The sequence below is a fragment of the Mustela erminea genome, chromosome 8 (assembly GCF_009829155.1).
Source record: "Mustela erminea isolate mMusErm1 chromosome 8, mMusErm1.Pri, whole genome shotgun sequence".
Taxonomy (NCBI): Eukaryota; Metazoa; Chordata; class Mammalia; order Carnivora; family Mustelidae; genus Mustela; species Mustela erminea.
The window spans coordinates 27,090,819-27,104,459 of record NC_045621.1 but is presented as its reverse complement, the minus strand read 5'-3'; positions in this window follow the sequence as shown (position 1 = coordinate 27,104,459).

Here is a 13,641-nt window from a genome sequence, read left to right as displayed (position 1 = left end):
AGTTTGAGGCAAATCATCACAGTAGTCCTAGAAAACTAATATAACTCCTCTCCCCTTTGCTCTCTGCAGAAATATTCTCTTAGATAAAGCATTGATGGTGGCACACTCCCTTCTAAGGAAACCTGTGGTGAACTAGATCAAGAGAAGACAGCCATTAAGGCTGCAAAGAAAGCTCTTCTGGAATGCCCATTGTCAGCAAGGTATTCAGGTCACTCCGTGTTTTATGAACCCTGAAATCACTCCATAAAATCTGCACTGCTGATGGGCCAGTCCCTGCTCAGCAAATTAGGAAGGGAAGGGCAAGGATAGATATAAATAACTGTACTAAGAGTTTTTTATGTGCCAGACACCAGTCTTCCTGCTTCCACCCAGCCCCAACAGCTCTCTGAGGTAAGGGATGATTACTGTCTCTACTTTAAGGATGAAGAAGTTGTCTCAAAGTGGTTAAGTTAACTTGCTCAAGGTCACATGGTTAATAAGTGGTAGAACTAGGATTTGACCCCAGATACTCCCTGACTGGCTATTAAAAGTTTAGAGTTAGGGCATTTAGAGGCCTCTCAGTCCAATTTGGTGTCCAATTAGGAATCGCCCTCATTAGGTTCCCAGGAGATGGTGATACAACTGCAGGGGCTCATTGCCTCACCTGAAAGTCCTCCCATGGTAGAATAATCTGAAAATATGTGTCAACTCAAACGCCTTTAGGAGCTAGGCAAGGAGTGTTAGTAGTAGGTAGGCAGGATGGTCATGGCCTGGAGAGAGCAGCCAATCTAGAGGTGTTCATCACCAAATAAAAAAAAATAATAAGCCCTGGGAAGAAACAAAGATTTCAGTCACTAAACTGGCCAGTGGGCTTCTGGCCAGATTCAGTCCAAATGAAGAAAATGCCCAGGACAGGACCAAGAGCTGTGTGGTCACACTCTGAGGAGACCATACTGTTGGACCCAGAGAATGGTGGCTCAGGCAGCTATAACAACCTGCCCTTAAGAGCCAGTGAAGCCTCAGGAAAACAGAAAGAAAAGAAGGAAGAAAGGAAGGAAGGGAAGAGGGGGGGCCACAAGAGATTAGCTCTGTCTAATATCTGATCATTCTGGATAGTGCCTTGGGGCAGTTTTTGGTTTTTAATTAGTTTCCCTTCCCATGATTTCCTCTTTATCCCCCCACCATTCAGGTATACAGAAAGTTTTATGCTTGCTGCTTTAGAACCATTATATAGGACTTCGATGCTGTTGTTTCTGAAGCAAGAAGAAGTCCACGGAGAGAAATGTGGAGAAAGGGGTTAACTTGCTTGTAATGGGCTTCTTCAGGGCAGAAGTATGGGTTAGAGTGAGGTCTGGGGCAGCTCCTCATGGGGTACAAAGGGGAGGAAGAATCTTGGACCAAGGATTGCACCTGGAGACATGTCCTTAGCCTGGTATTTATAGCCTCTTCAGAAGTACCCTCCATGACTTCAAGTACAGCATGAAAGCAGCAAGGGGAGGGCCTGAAGGGAGCATAAGGACACACCATAGACATCTCTGCCATGAAAGAGTGGACAGCCCCCAAGGCCCATGCATGCCTCTTCAAGCAGTGGGCCCTCTGTAAGATCCTGAAAACTCAGCTCTGTTTCTGAGTGGGGGTTAGGGATGAAAAATAAGACTGAAGTCCTAATACCCTAGACTAGGAATTGAAGTTAATCTAATTCGTGAAAAAGTACAGATGCAGTATTTCTCCACACTTGAGCCCATGGATTGAGGTTGGAACTAGCAATAGATTTGCAGCCAATAAAAATCTTTCATTTGGGAGCATGCTTGGTCACCAGGAGCATAATTTGCCTTCTGTGTCCCCTTGCAACCCGTAAACACCGATGGCCTGTCATTCTCCAGCTGGCCCTCGGGATCATGCACACTGCCTGACCTTCTCTTCTAGGATCATGCCCAGGGCTTTGTTTCAAACAAACCCATGTTCTACTACATGAGATCAACAAAAGAAAGTTCATCTTACCTCACTTGGGAACCCTATATCATGGTGAGAAGATCACTTCTAATTATGAAATCACAGTTAGAAAACTAAAAAGATATCAGGAAGATTAAAAGATAGACAAGAGCCCCCAAGTCCCTACTTGGCGCATGTTGGACACATTGCAAGAATACCAACTTCCCTTGCTGAGTACCCAGGTCTCAGATGAACATTAAGAAGTCATAGATTTGTGCCCAGAGGCTTGCTTTTAGCTAAACAGTGAGATCTAGAGTCACTACTGTCCTCCAGGAATGGGAAGAGTGAATTCTGAGTACTCACTCAGTAGCTACATCTAGTTTTTTGGTTTGTAAATTCATTTACTTTCCTGGAATCATGTAATCATGCCATTACTTATGCAGAAAAAATTAAACTAGGAGGTTACTTTTATGGAGGGAAGGGCTACAGCAATAAAATTCCTGTATAGGAAACTGAAATTTGTCAGGGACACAGAAAGGACACCCTATATGGAGGTTGTCTCTATATTTGACCCACTCTATTTTCACCAGAAACCTCCTTGTGCGGCCACTCCCAGTATATTCACCCTAAGCCCTGCAGAAATTTAAGGAGAATAAAGCAAGTCTGTTCCAAATTCCCTTTATGGGTGGTGCTTAGGGAGTGGATGGGTGATTTCCCAGGTGGAGAAGCCCCACAGCTGACCTCCAGGAACCGAGCTGCCACCTATATTCATTTGTCATCAAGAGATATAGTACACAGGCAAGAGGTTTATTAAATTATCCAACAAAATTTTCTATCATTTCTTTATTCTCAAAATCTCAATTTCTCTTTCACTCAAGTTTTACCTCTCTTATTATAGCAAGTATTAATGCTATTATTTTTTTTTCTTAATTCTTTGAAAATCAGCACTAAGCTAGGTCCAAAAGAGAGCAAAGTAGATCACCACCCCATGACTTCTAGGTGAGTGGAAGGAATGTTGGGGTTAAGGCCTGCATTCTAGAGTCCATTCTATCACTAAGCTGACCTCTGTATCAATAAAATAAAAGGTCCCTCCCAACTCAGGTGATTCTTGTGTTTCTGTCCACCTATGTGTGCTGTGATTCCACAGTTGTACCACAGCCATACTTTTGGTGTGACTAAAGCAGCTTTCTTGGTTTAGGGAGTCCCATGCCTTCCCCAGAGTCCTTCCCAGACCAAGAGAAACAATGGAACCCAACAAAAGAGACACATAGACAGGCAGCAGTCCACTTAGACATATCCAGAACAACACTTTTTACGTAGGACATAGCCAATAACATTTGCAGACTAGAGTTTTCTAGACCCATACTTCTCTTGAAAAGGGTTTAATTTTCCTAGTGGGGTGAAGGAACAATCCCTAATTCCCAGAGCAAACCCATCATGAAACATGATCTGGGCCCTGCAGCAAGCCGTCATAGGGCCCAAACCCCAAAAGAAGCCTAGCAATGAAAATGAGAGGAAATTATATGAACAAAAATATATATTTCTTGCTACTATTTATGTCTGTCATAAAGATTCAGTTGATTATTGTAACTTATGATATGCACTCAAGAAAGCAAATACCACAAGAACCAAAATCCATGATTTCTCTCAACCACCCAGCGCCAGCTGTAAACCAAGACACCCTGGTTCAGCATTACTGCTCGTCATCATGGGCAGCTATTCCCAGGTTGTATTTGGGTTTGGACGAAAAGTCTGAGTATGGTCGTTGTGCAGCTGATGGATTTGTTTGGCTCCCATTCATATTCAACACCACGGATGCTTCCCCAAAATATGCACATTATTGTGATGGGACTTAGCAAAAACAATTTTCAGTTTTCTGTTGTAGTGTGAAAAATTCTCATTTAGACCATGAACTCTACAAAGTCGGGGATTGTAATTTAGTAATTTACTTCCAAGAAGTAGCCACATTGTTACCATGGTAAGTGCTCAATAGCTTGTGAAGTGAACTTTTGAGTTTTGTTGGTAATATATGCTGTCCTCTCCCTGCCTGCCCCACATGCACACACACTATCCTTTATCTAGCTGGGGTCTGGCTCTGTTATGTATTCCAAGCAAAAGGCAAATGACAACTTCATGCATATATACACATGGAGGCTACTATATGTAACTCCCTGCCTACCACCTTCCCCAGGAAAGGAGCTCTATCCTTCCATGAAGGGAGAAAGAGCTTTTTAAAAACTCATCTCACTTTCCTTTTTGTGTCTCTCCTTGGTAAGATCTGGACTCTGGAAATCTCAATAGGGACCATCCTCAACCCTAAAAGGGTAAATGAGGTCTTGAAGAAAGGGACAAGGCATGGCAGCTTAAGACCTATGGCAGAGCTTGTCCTCAGGGAGAAGAATCAAGGAGAGGAGAGAAATCGAGATCTCTGTACTGCCCAGCCCAGCTCACATGGTTTGAGACAGAATCCTGCTCATACAGGGTGGCATTTTGATGGAAGATTTCTTGTGTAGCTCTTCTCAGGAGCCAAACCTAATAAGAGATAATTACAAAGTATCAGGCGCCAGATAGTGGAGAGAAAAGTTCTACCAGTATGTATGAATCTCAGGCAGGGCTTCCCAGCACTCTGAAGGAGATAATTCTTTTTTTTTTTTTTAATTTTTTACTTTTATTTTATTTTTTATTATTTTTAAAATTTATTTACTTGACACACAGAGAGAGAGAGCACAAGTAGGCAGAGTGGCAGGTAGAGGGAGCCCAATGTGAGACTTGATCCCAGGACCCTGGGATCATGACTTGAACTGAAGGCAGATGCTCAATGAAGGAGATAATTCTGAGTCTTACCAAAACCTTGGAATCCAAGAGGCATACACAATGATGGACAAAGTTTTAAAATAAATTGACCCCATGTTCCAGTTTTCCTGGGATACTTCCAATTAATGCTTACTGTTCCAGTGTATTATTTTGCTTCACAGGATTTTTCCTCTTCTGACAAAATGTCATCATTAATGGTTGCATTAAACTCAGCTAGAAGGGGTTAGATTGAATTCCACTTTGAACTTCTACCTTCCATCATGATCATGTACAGTCATAAGTACACATTTTAATACATGATTACATTTGAAAATGACCGGCAATAATCCATCACTATTTTCTGGCTTTTCCCATGTAGCACAATGGACATCTTTCTCACAATGAGAGTATGTAGGGTGCTCTCTAATAAAATAAATGCTTTGACATGAGCACCTTGGGGGTAGTTAATTCCTCAGTTGGCAGGTAGTTGTGGGAGAAGGATTCAGTCATGGCATGTCAGATGCCTGGCATGCCAGTCCATTTCTGTTAAGTTGGTGTCATGTGCTGTAAAGGCTGACAAGCCACTGCTTGATAGGAGTCAGTAGGAAATGTGTAAATTTGTAGGTTTATGTAAACATGAGACAGTTGGAGAAAATAGAACCTGAGCTGTCCTGCTGGGAAGCATATCGAGTACTGAATATTCTTGCCACAACAGTTTGTTTCGTTTATTGTATGATAGACACCTATTTCTTTTATTTTGATTGTTTCATGCTTTACATTTTACAAGAACCTTTTGGAAACAATAAAGTGGAAAAATAAAAGTGTAAGTTTAATGAAAAAAATAGGTATTGAATTTCCATTTTTCAAGAAAGTTGTAAAGGACCATGAAACTTGCACAAAGTGTTGGTCAACATTACCCATCCATCATGGGGGCCATAGTCATACCACTATCCAAGTGAAAAGTAGAGAACACAAATTGGTTCAGGAATTGTTGGTATCTCTCTCAAAAGTTAGTGGTTTTTTTTTTTTAATTTATTTTCAGCGTAACAGTATTCATTGTGTTTGCACCACACCCAGTGCTCTATACAATCCGTGCCCTCTCCAATACCCACCACCTGGTACCCCAACCTCCCACCCCCTGCCCCTTCAAAACCCTCAGATTGTTTTTCAGAGTCCATAGTCTCTCGTGGTTCACCTCCCCTTCCAATTTCCCTCAACTCCCTTCTCCTCTCTAACTCCCCTTGTCCTCCATGTTATTTGTTATGCTCCACAAATAAGTGAAACCATATGATAATTGACTCTCTCTGCTTGACTTATTTCACTCAGCATAATCTCTTCCAGTCCCGTCCATGTTGCTACAAAAGTTGGGTATTCATCCTTTCTGATGGAGGCATAATACTCCATAGTGTATATGGACCACATCTTCCTTATCCATTTATCTGTTGAAGGGCATCTTGGTTCTTTCCACAGTTTGGTGACCGTGGCCATTGCTGCTATAAACATTGTGGGTACAGATGGCCCTTCTTTTCACCACATCTGTATCTTTGGGGTAAATACCCAGTAGTATAATGGCAGGGTCATAGGGAAGTTCTATTTTTAATTTCTTGAGGAATCTTCACACTGTTCTCCAAAGTGGCTGCCCCAACTTGCATTCCCACCAACACTGGAAGAGGGTTCCCCTTTCTCCACATCCCCTCCAACACATGTTGTTTCCTGTCTTGCTAATTTTGGCCATTCTAACTGGCGTAAGGTGGTATCTCAATGTGGTTAATTTGAATCTCCCTGATGGCTAGGGATGATGAACATTTTTTCATGTGTCTGATAGCCATTTGTATGTCTTCATTGGAGAAGTGTCTGTTCATATATTCTGCCCATTTTTTGATATGATTGTTTTTAAGAAGAATGTACCTGAAGACAATAATTTAACATACACAGTTGCAGAGGGTTTATATATCGTGTGGTGTAGCATGACTTTTCATTCTGATCAGATGTCTCTACTAAATTTCTCTTACTCATTCTTGATTCCAGTTTGTCTTGTGCATCATGAAAAAAAAAAAAAAGAAGGTAAACTGTTATGTGTGCATTTTATTGATGGAAGAAGTGGCCAAAAATTTGGCTCAGAGGAAGAACCAAAAATTTTATTGGCACATGGCTAAAGAGGACAGTTTTATATAAATGTCGTGGATACTTCAAACTAAAAAGCAGCTCATTCCAATTACTAGGTGTGTGTTTATTTGTTTGTCTGTTTGTTTGTTTGCATATAATTCATGGAACCAAACTAAAGAATTTGAAAGTTCATTTGGTTGAAAGTGAAACATCTGACTTGATTCTAAAAGCTGTTGTTAGAGTACAATGTTGAAGATACAATTAGTTTTTGAATACAAACTATCTGTGGAAAATGTCATAGTGAAAACAGTGTTATTACTCAAGAAGTCAGTGGGGTAAAATATATATTTAAATTGGTTGTCATGCACAGATAATTCATAAATTTTTTTTTCAAACAAACTTCAAATTTCAACAGTAAACAGTCGTAGTAGGCTGGAATATCTTGTAATGCCAGAATGCAGAAAGTATGAATGTAGTAAAAAAAATAAATTAATGGAGTGAAATATAAGGAAAAGTGAACTGGGGTAAATCGGAGGGGGAGGTGAACCATGAGAGACTGTGGACTCTGAGAAACAAACTGAGGGTTTTGGAAAAGGAAGGGTTGTGGGGATGGGTGAGCCTGGTGGTGGGTATTAAGGAGGGCATGTATGCATGGAGTACTGGTGTGGTACATAAACAACGAATCTTGGAACACTGAAAAAAATAAATTAAATTTAAAAAAAAAACTAGCAAAAAGAATTGGTAATGTCTAGACTGCCTGGGTGGCTCAGTTGGTTAAGCATTTACCTTCGGCTCAGGGCATGCTAGAGTCCCAGACTGAGTCCTACATCAGGTTTCTTGTTCAGTGGGGAGTATGAGTCTATCTCTGACTCTGCCCCATCTCAGGCACTCTTTCTCTGTCTTTCAAATAAATAAATAAAATCTTTTTCAAAAAAAGCAAAGAAAAAGAATTGGTAATGTTCTAACGTGGAAGAATTTGAGCAAAAGATATATAACATCGTATTGGATTATAAAAAGAAATCCATGAGTCCATACTGATATAAATAAATGGATGGACAAATAAACAAGTGGGAGAAAGGAGACACATATTTTTTACATTAATAATTTATTTAGACATCCCTCCTATATTAGGAGTTAAATGCCCTACTCTTGCCCTTGAGTATGGGCTGCACTTAGTGACTAACTTCCAAAGAACAAGGTGACTTTTCGTAGAGAACCCTAACAAACATTAAATCAGTCAGGTGATCAAGGTTAACATCCCCAGCGATAAGTCATGTTAATAACATGTACACCTGATGTGATGCAATGAAAAGGGCACTTCACCTCTGTGGTCTTCTTCCTCCAAATCCATAGTTCCATTCTAACCATGAGAAACACACTGGACAAACTCAGATTGAGGGACATTCAGTCAAATGCCTGGGCAGTCTTCCCCCAAACTCTCAAGGTCATGAAAAACAAGGAAAGGCTGAGAAATTATCATAGACCAGAGAAAACTAAGGAGACATGACAACTGAATGGACTGTGGTATCCTGGATGGAATCCTGGATATTAAGAGAAAAACTAGTAAAATCTGAATAAAGTGGGGAGTTCAGTTAATAATAATGGTTTCTCATGACCCAAACGTACCATAATAATGTAAAATATGAGGAGAGCAGTGAGGGATACCAAGGGAGAGCTATGGGGAAATTCTCTGTACTATCTTTGCAACTTTTCTACAAATCTAAAGTCTTCCTAAAATTGAAAGGTTATAAAACATAGCTGTAGTGGAAATTTTTAGAAATGTTTTAATTCACACACAGGAAAAATTCCACCACGAGTTTTTGTGACAAAGCACATATTTAACCCAAAACAACAATTTAGCATAGCAAAACACACATTTGCTCTTTGTGGCTCCTCATGAGTAATATTTTTTAAATATTTAATCCATTAAAGAATTAGTAAGTCAACCTAAGGGCTTTAGGTTAAGGGGATTTAGCTTTTTTATAAGCAAGTTCTCTACATTTTGTATGTATTTGACTCAAAATATTGGAAATCTTTCATTAAACTATGCAATGAATGAAAAGCTGAAATCATCAGCAGTTAGGGTGTTTACTGGATTTTAGTTGTTGGCAACAAATATTACAAACAGGAGGACACTGATACATATCCTGTTAAAATAAAGGAGGGAGTACTAAACAAATTTGGGGGGGTAGAGCGGGAGAAAGAGACAGAGGAGAGATTTTCCATAAAATGAAATACTTGGGACATATTTATATTAAAAAACACATCTTTTGTTTATCTAAATTCATATTTAGCTGGAATTCCTATTTTTTTTCTGCCTAATCTGGCAGCCCTGATTATGGAAAGAAGGCTGGCTTCCAACCCAGCCTCATTTACTCAACAAACTTCTGTTAGCCTGGCTCTGTGTTAGGTACTGGAGATAAAAACATTGGAAGATATGAATTTGTTGTTGAGAGACTCTAGTCCCTAATAATTTACTGTGTGGTCTTGGAGAAGTCACTTAACCTCTCTGAAATCCGTCTTCATCTATAAGGTGGGTATAATTGCAGTCTTAGGCTAATTTGTGCAAAAATGGTGCTCTGCATATGAAGACATTTTGGAAAAGTTTGTTATTAGACAAGCCTGTTTTAATTACTCTATTAAGTATTTTTGGCAAACCTGAAACTGAGGCAGATTTGTGGTGCAAGTTCCCTACATGTCTCCTAAAGGATTCAATATTTTTGCCAGATTGCACTCTTTTAAGTAGTCAGTCTCTGTCCCATCTTGTTAAAACTGTTGCCCTAGTCTGAACCCCACCCCTAGAAAGAGGCAGTAGGGGTTCAAAGTCAATAGCAAAAGCAATAGCAGTGTAAACAGTTGGACCTGCAGAGACAAGCAAACTCCTCTTTATGTCACCACTGGTCTCTGAAGGGGAGAATGATGGGAAACAAGAGGGATAGCATGACTAAGGTCAGGAACCCCCCAAATGTGTGCTTCACACTGCTCAGGAGGCCGCTGACCTCTTGAGTGAGTATGTCAAGGCTGAAATGTCCCCCTCAAAGTCACTGACACTAGGCTTCAGATGGGGTAAGCACTATGGGACTGTTGGAACCGTTGTCCAACCTCCTGAGGGAAAGACACATGCCTGTCCATCTATGTCTACCATGAAGCTGATGAGGTCTGACTTCCATGTGACAGAAGTTAGAAGTTGGGAACATTCTACTAGCAAAGACATCTCAGTCCAGTTGGGGAGACAGAACCCATGCCATGCTGCCTTGTATTGTCATTTGATGATTTTTATGTATCAGTGGCAAGCTGCAAATCAATCATTGTCTGACTTAGAACTCAGAGGATTTTTATAATAGAAACCTTTTTTAAAATTTCTTTTCAATGTTCCGGAATTCATTGTTTATGCACTACACCCAGTGTTCCATGCAATATGTGCCCTCCATAATACCCACGACCACTCCCTTGCCATCTTCATAACAGTCAAACTGTGGAGGAGCCAAGATGCCCTTCAAAAAACAAATGGATAAAGATGTTGTCCAAAAATACAATGGAATATTACTCAGCCATCAGAAAGGATGAAAACCCAAGATTTGCACCAACATGGATGGAACTGGAGGAGATTATGCTAAGTGAAATAAGTCAGAGAAAGACAATTATCATAAGGTTTCACTTATGGAAACATAAGGAATAGCATTGAGGACATTAGGAGACAGAAAGAAAAAATGAAGGGGAGGGTGGAATCAGAGGGGGAGATGAACCATACGAGACTATGGACTCCAGGAATCAAACTGAGGTTTTTAAAAGGGAGAGGGTGGGGTGATGGGTTGGCCCAGTGATGGGTATTAAGGAGGACAGGTATTGCATGGAACACTGGATATTATACACAAACAATGAATCATGGAACACTACATTAAAAATTAATGATGTACCTTATGGTAACAAACATAATAAATAAAATTTAAATTTTATTTAAAAATTTTTTTTAATTTTTTAAATTAAAAAAAATAACCATTGACAATTTTTTCAGCATAAAATCTACAAAGATGAGACTTTCTCTCACTGGAGATCTGATGGTCATTCTCCAGTAACACCTCATTCCAAATCTGGTATAAACCACAGGTCAGGGTGGGCAAGAGAAGTCACTCCAGTCAGGAGGGATTTCTCTGCTTCCAGATTCCACTGAAGTGACTCTCTATCACAGTCACATCCTACCTGTCCTCTGCTGGTGCTCTATGACTTGCATTTCTTTCCTGGTGGTCCTTAACTACTCAGACCTTGCTAATGTGATTGCTCAACTGAACAAGACTACTGTGTAATTGCTCAACATGCACGAGACAACAATTTCCTATTGACTTCTCATAAGGTTTTCTTTTCCAATATGTTTGCTAAAATTGCTAAAGTTGCATTAATTTGGGACTGGCTTTTGTCCATTGCTTGGGCCTCCCACACTCCCAAGCTAAGGTCTCTGTCCTACATTTGCACTCTGCAGTGAGAAGTAGAAGGGAGGTAGGTGGGTTAACCACCACCACTCCCTTGCCATCTTCCACCTATATAAATACAATTAGTTCTCTTTCTCTCCCTCCTTTTATTTTCACCAAGTGTGGGATGCACATTTGGGATATCTACTCAAATACAAGCTATGGCAGTGAACATAAAATTTGCTTTGGAAGGCCCTGGGGGAACCTGAAGATATTGGGCAGTCATCCTCAGAGCATGTACCAAGGGTTGCACATCAATAAAGGGATTAAGAAGATATGAACAGAGAAAACAGTGTTTTCAAATGTGAGTCCCCAAATAGAAAATCACAGCACAGATGCTGACTTACCCATCAGGACTTACAGCCCTGGGATGCATGTGTGTGCACGTGCACAGTTACTGTACCATATATAAATGTGAAGTATGTTCTATGAATTATAGTCAATGATACCTAAGAGAGTTATATTATTATCAGCTCTATTTTACAGATGGGGAAAAAGGTCCAGCCAAAGAAGGTAATAGCTGTGGGACCTTAGAGCAAATAACTCAAGTGGAAAGCTAAAACTTGAAATGCTGACTGTTTTAAGAGTCACTTTTTGAAGGCTGTACTGAAAAACTAACAAGAATGCCACTTGACTCAGCTTCTCTGCAAGCCCACTGAACGCTATCCAGGTGGCAGTGCTAACCAGTCCTGTGTATATGCTCCTGTCCATGTAAGCATCACATGCATGCTCACTCCCTTTCATCTGTACTGGCTACTCAGCCACAAATATTGGGCAGATCCTGGGGCAGAAGCTGCTCTATCAGCTGTCATCTGACCTGTACAGAGAAACATTCCAAATACAAGGTAGCAATTTTAGTGGGATGTAAGGAGGAACTATCCTCCCTGGAGGTTTGAATGACATCAGAATAGGTAAGCAGGGAGATTGTATTATTGACTTTCCAAGGGAACTTTAAAAATAGCAGCAGCTTCTTCCTGGATGCTGGTAATCGTATATCCAGGGCACGTCTGTATGTGATGCCAAATCAGCTATCGCAACGCATCAGTGCAGGAAGTAAACGCAGTTTATGTCAATACTTCACAAAGTGGAAGCAATTTGACAGTTGTCAGTGTGACTAGTAAATCTTGACAGCAGGTGACTTGTACACTAATCTGCATCATAGGGCTCTAATTGTTCAGTTTAGTGTCTAACATGATCAAATGGAACATAATGTTCCATGTTGCCCTGGGCAGTGGAAAGTACTTGGTGTCAGTATACTCATTCATTCATTCATTAGACTCCCACTACTTTCCAGACACGGCACTGGGTAGCCAACCTCATGATGCAATCGTACCACATCTGACTCAAGATAGGATGCTGGGCACTGGAGTTACAGGATGAATAAGATGTGTTCCTTGTCCTGGAGAAGCTCACAGCCCAATGACCTGGGTTCTAGTTTTAGCTCTAGTATTAATAGCATCATGTTCTGTACAAATGACTTGACCTCTGTCTGTTCTGATCTAATCTGTAACATGAGCATAGCAGACTGAGACCCCCTTGCCTGGGATGGGCACAATTTATATGGCTGTTGATGTCATCTATTCTACTAACATTTGCATTTTTTCTATGTACCAGGCACTGCGTTTTGCAGAGATAACATGACAAGGATGCCATCTCTTTTTCTGAGCAGTCCTATAGGAAGGAAGAACATTGAGACTGGAGAGTGAAATACCATGGGGTATAATGCTGCATTACAGGTGTAGACATGAGGCATGAAGGAGTCAGGAAATAAGCTGTCTAGAGGAAAGCTCAACTGGGTCCTAGAGATTAAAGAGAAGTTAGTCAACAAATTAAGGGGATAGGAGAAGGAATTCCAATCAAAGAAAAGATCATTAGCAAAATTCTGGAGGGAGTGTGTTTGTTTTAGATAATTACAGGCAGTCTAGTGTGAATGGAGAGGAAAGAAGAGAAGAGCAGAGGAAGGGGAGAGGTGAGCAGGAGTAGAGAGATAGAAGGAGAGGGAAGAGAGGAAAAGGAAGAGGAATGGGAAAGGGAGGGGAGAGGATGGAGTATATGGGATTATGGAAAGGGTTGAGAAGCAAAGTAGAAGGGAAAAGCAGGGACCAGATTATAAAGAACTTTGTCTCCCATGTTTAGGAGTTTGGACTTGAACTTGGGGCAATCAGAAATCACAGAGGACTTTCAGAAACAGAATTCTGAGGTTGGAAAGGAGCTTTGGGGTCCAACATGAGGACCTTATACTGAAGGGTAGTCAGAAAGAGCAAGACAGAGACTGCTGGATGATTTGGGTCTCACTAGAAAAGATTTTCTCCCCTCTCCCTTCCTTTCTCCTTCTCTCTTCTCTTCTTTTGGGTGTTGGGAAGGT